This window comes from Asterias amurensis, chromosome 13 (genome assembly GCF_032118995.1).
Source record: "Asterias amurensis chromosome 13, ASM3211899v1".
Taxonomy (NCBI): Eukaryota; Metazoa; Echinodermata; class Asteroidea; order Forcipulatida; family Asteriidae; genus Asterias; species Asterias amurensis.
In genome coordinates, this window is record NC_092660.1 from 13289935 (window position 1) to 13295244 (window position 5310).

At 38.5% G+C, this 5310-nt stretch overlaps 1 protein-coding gene across 4 annotated transcripts in view; it reads left to right on the forward strand.

The window, feature by feature from the left end:
- Positions 1 to 5310, forward strand: part of LOC139945842 (multiple PDZ domain protein-like) — a 468628-nt gene that overhangs the window by 381770 nt on the left and 81548 nt on the right. The gene's annotated exons all lie outside the window — the stretch shown is intronic.

Sequence of the window (5310 nt, forward strand, 5' to 3'; positions counted from 1 at the left end):
GGCATTCGGCTTTGTTTTGAAGTTCTGTTTCTTGCTCACTTTTCTGTTGTGTATTAAAAACTGTTGCATTTGTTCATGTATTTGAGTATTAGAGAAATATATAAATATTTGGGTAGAAAGAACGCAAATAATTGTTGACAATAGGAAGTAGGCCCATGTCACTAGATGTAAACATTATTGGGCAGACTACAATTATTCACATTTCAATGTTCACATATTTTTCTTGTTGATCGTAGACATTGTTTGACAAGTGACACAATGTACTACCAAAGTGGTTCTGTTGCACAGGCAGAACTGAGTTGGCATTTCCACTTAAATTAGCCTCAGTCTCCACCCGGCCCCCTGCTCCATCATGCAGAGGGGACATCTTAGCAGGTGCTCCATTCGTGTGGTTCTGAAACGCGGCGGGGAATAAAATATTTCATAATTTAAGCAACGTTCTCAGAAATAAAGCAGAAACACTACTAGGCTACATAGTTTTTTTATTTTTAGTTTTTTTTGCAAAACAATTACTTCTACATTTTATGTCTAATAGGTCTATACGTTTATGCAAAAATATCTTCTCAACAGTCAACATTTATTTAAGTGATAAATATACCTTTGTTAAAAAAAAATTAAACAAAACAAAAATACTTTACCAAATGCAGCGAAGATGAAGCAGAACTACAATTAAAGGAAAATTACAGAATTGGTTCTTGCTAACAAAACAGTTGCTGACAGTGTAAGCACTTTATGTAATCCACCATACACATAAATTGACAAACCTGTAGAAGTTTGAGATCGTTTGGCCGTCTTCGTCACAAAATATAGTGAAAAACCGATTACAAATTTTGCATTGCATCGATGCCAAAATAAAAATGAATAAAACGCTCACTGAGCGATAAACTCCAAACGCGAAGTAAGATGATTTATTTCTCATCAAATATGACATTTCAGACAGAAATATTTCAAGAGATGTTTTCAACTATCATCATCATTAGACCGTGTAAGTTTTATGTAAATCAATGATCTTCACGCTTTTTGTTTCTTACCAATTCTGTACCGTTCCTTTAAAGGCCGATAGGCCTATATAGCTACCTCTCCTTTACCTACTACATTTATGAATCACTAGATTTCCATCGGAGTATGATCGCGAGCCGAAGGAGCCAATTGTACCGTGTATCTTATCAAGCTAATAAAGGCACAGGATACGACGTACCTTTGGTAATTGTCAAAGACCAGTATTCTCACTTAGATAAGATAGATCCGTTTATTCAATGTTGCAAATAATTATGTATAATACAGAGTACTGAAGTCTTTTTACACTTGAGTGAGAAATAACATATCTCTCAAAAACTACGTTACACCAATTAAAGGAAGCCGTTTCTCACAATGTTTTATACTACCAAAAGCTCTCACATTGCTCGTTACAAAATTATTTTGAGTAATTACCAATAGTGTCAATCAAGTAGTAGAAAGTTCATCGGCCTCTATAGTTTATTTTACCAGATTGCCACCGGAGTTGATAGCGAGTTACCATGTTAAGAATAAAAACCATATCTTTCATAACAAGTATTTTATTAAATCTATATCTTAACTATATATAGTCACTCTAAAAGTTGTAATAAAACTTGTAGCCATCCGACTAATGCTCGTAAGGCCTACCGCTGATTGTGTAATTAATGCAATTAACTTTAATTTGTTACTTATTGATGGCAAGTGTCGAGAGACAAGCTGCAAAGACAACCAACGGGAGACTTTTGGGACGCTAGGTGGCAGCAGACTTACCAGGTAAAATCCATTGTTCTCGGTCATGTGCGCACGCTTGGAACTGCGTAAACAACAGACCTTTTCGCAAATACCTGGGCGCGCGCGTAAATCTTGGATTTAGGTGCATTGTGGTCCAGCTGGTATCCAAATTTGATCCGTATCTATCCCACAATGCACCTCATTTAACAGTCTGCGCTTGCGCATTGGTATTTGCGGTAAGGTCTATGGAAATTTACCTGGTAGGTCTGCTGCCACCTAGCGTCCCAAAGTCTCCCATTGAAATTACAATGTATGTAAATACTTAGGCTAATATCTTGTAGAAAAAAAAAATCTTTTGTTTACATCTAAGGAAAAGGTACTGCAAAAACTGAAGGCGTTCAAATCGTCAGTGACACCGGACCAGAGGTGTAGTCAAAGATACCGAAAAGTGATCGGAATTTTCACCAATAGGGTGCTAAAACAGCACTAACGCACTAGTACATTGGTGTTATTTTAACAACTTATGGTGATAATGTTGATTCTCTTTTGGGTATAATGTGACCATTGTGATAATCTTTAACTAGGCCACTGAGACCCAAGTCGCACGCTCTATAGCTCGGTGGTCTAGTAAGACACCGTTGTTCTCAATGCAAACGTCGAGGATTGGGTTCTAATCCCACCCGAGTGATTTGCCTGTGGATTGTTTTCACATAGTTCTGAAAAGTACTGATGAGATATGCAGAGTGCTTAATACACATTCATAAATACCTCAGACAGTTTCGCTATTCCTATTGGTGGAGAGCGCGTCAAGTGGGTGTGTATAAACCTTTGTTTATGACCGGTACAAGTGTTAATTCATGGGCGTGACACGCGACCTTGCACCTGTTCTTATAAGACAGTTTCTTCATTCCTATTGGTCGAGAGCAACGGCTGAAACAGTTGTGCCACATCACGCGATACGCGCGACGCGCACAGCATTCCCTCATAAGGAGTTGTTTACCCGAGGGCGGCGGAGGGCTTTACCATTTCATAGCTGGAGGGGTGTTGTGTTGAAAGAAATCATTTAACAATTATAATTTTTGCATTTATTTTACTTTTTGACCAAAAAGTGATGATGTTTTTTTACCGAAAAGGTATTTATGAATGGGAATCAAAGTGTGTTGATTCGGTTTTCAACAAGTGGTTTAAACCCGCCGAGGCCTGGTTCTTTTTTTTCTAATTTATCATAATTATAAAATTATCAAGAACCAGGCCTCGTTGGGATTAAACCATTAGTTGAAAGCCTCTTCACCACACATTGATTCCCTTAATCATCATGTTCCAAATACACCAAAAGTATATACACTTAAAAAAATCACACCTTTCTTTTATCCTTATAATATCTATGAACATCGAGCTACATACTAAAATTCACCACCCTGTCCGACACCATCGTATTTTCTATAATTAGTTCTCGTACAAGATATCCAACGATGCTGAGTATAATGGGATTAATGCGATAATGTCATAATAAGGAAAATATGATAGTATATAGGATTTGAGGCATAGCATGGTGAGGTCCCGTATCAATGTATATTTGGTTTGCGGTAACACCATGTGCTTGCCAGGTAGAGTTTGTTCTTAGAGAACTGTCTTGCTGTCTAAGACAGTTCTCTAAGAACAAACCTTATACCTGGCAAGTAGATACACTCATGGTGTTACCGCAAACCAAATAATACATTGATGAAAGGTAGTTGTCAACAGACAAGCTAACCGATTTAAACGACACACAACCCTGTACTTGTACCTTACTTTAGGCTATATCTGGTAGACAAGTTCTTTGCTGCATAAGTTGAACAGAAGTTAGATACGGGGTAAAAGGATTGTGATGAGAGTTGATTTTATATTAATTCAATGCAAGTTTGCCCAAGTTGCGGCTGAAAGCCACTCTTTCAAGGAGTTAACACGATTCGGAAAATACTTAAGGAAGATGAAAATAACTCAGGGAAGCTAAAGGTAGCAATATTGGATGCAGGGAAACATTGTATAGAGGATGCAGAGAATTATTGTATAGAGGATGCAGGGAAACATTGTATAGAGGATGCAGGGAAACATTGTATAGAGGATGCAGGGAATTATTGTATAGAGGATGCAGGGAAACATTGTATAGAGGATGCAGGGAAACATTGTATAGAGGATGCAGGGAAACATTGCATAGAGGATGCAAGGAAACATTGTATAGAGGATGCAGGGAAACATTGTATAGGGGATGCAGGGAAACATTGTATAGAGGATGCAGGGAAACATTGTATAGAGGATGCAGGGAAACATTGCATTGAGGATGCAGGGAAACATTGTATAGAGGATGCAGGGAAACATTGTATAGAGGATGCAGGGAAACATTGCATTGAGGATGCAGGGAAACATTGTATAGAGGATGCAGGGAAACATTGCATAGAGGATGCAGGGAAACATTGTATAGAGGATGCAGGGAAACATTGTATAGAGGATGCAGGGAAACATTGTATAGAGGATGCAGGGAAACATTGCATAGAGGATGCAGGGAAACATTGTATAGAGGATGCAGGGAAACATTGCATAGAGGATGCAGGGAAACATTGCATAGAGGATGCAGGGAAACATTGCATTGAGGATGCAGGGAAACATTGTATAGAGGATGCAGGGAAACATTGCATTGAGGATGCAGGGAAACATTGTATAGAGGATGCAGGGAAACATTGCATAGAGGATGCAGGGAAACATTGCATAGAGGATGCAGGGAAACATTGTATAGAGGATGCAGGGAAACATTGCATAGAGGATGCAGGGAAACATTGTATAGAGGATGCAGGGAAACATTGTATAGAGGATGCAGGGAAACATTGTATAGAGGATGCAGGGAAACATTGTATAGAGGATGCAGGGAAACATTGTATAGAGGATGCAGGGAAACATTGTATAGAGGATGCAGGGAAACATTGTATAGAGGATGCAGGGAAACATTGTATAGAGGATGCAGGGAAACATTGCATAGAGGATGCAGGGAAACATTGTATAGAGGATGCAGGGAAACATTGTATAGAGGATGCAGGGAAACATTGTATAGAGGATGCAGGGAAACATTGTATAGAGGATGCAGGGAAACATTGTATAGAGGATGCAGGGAAACATTGTATAGAGGATGCAGGGAAACATTGTATAGAGGATGCAGGGAAACATTGTATAGAGGATGCAGGGAAACATTGTATAGAGGATGCAGGGAAACATTGTATAGAGGATGCAGGGAAACATTGTATAGAGGATGCAGGGAAACATTGTATAGAGGATGAAGTGGAATAAAGCTGTTGGGACATCGGTGTTTGACTCTACATCTCTAGTTAATCTGGGCCCAATTTCATAAAGCATGTAAGCAAAAAAATTTGCTTAGCATGAAATTTCTTCCTTAAATAAAAACAGGACCAACCAAATATGCAACAAAATAAAATTTGGTTGGGAATCCTGTTTTTATTAATAAGGAAAAAAAATCATCCTAAGCCCTTGCTTATGCCCACAATCCCCCACCTCAAGAAAATTACATGATTTGAACATCTGCTTGATCATCTA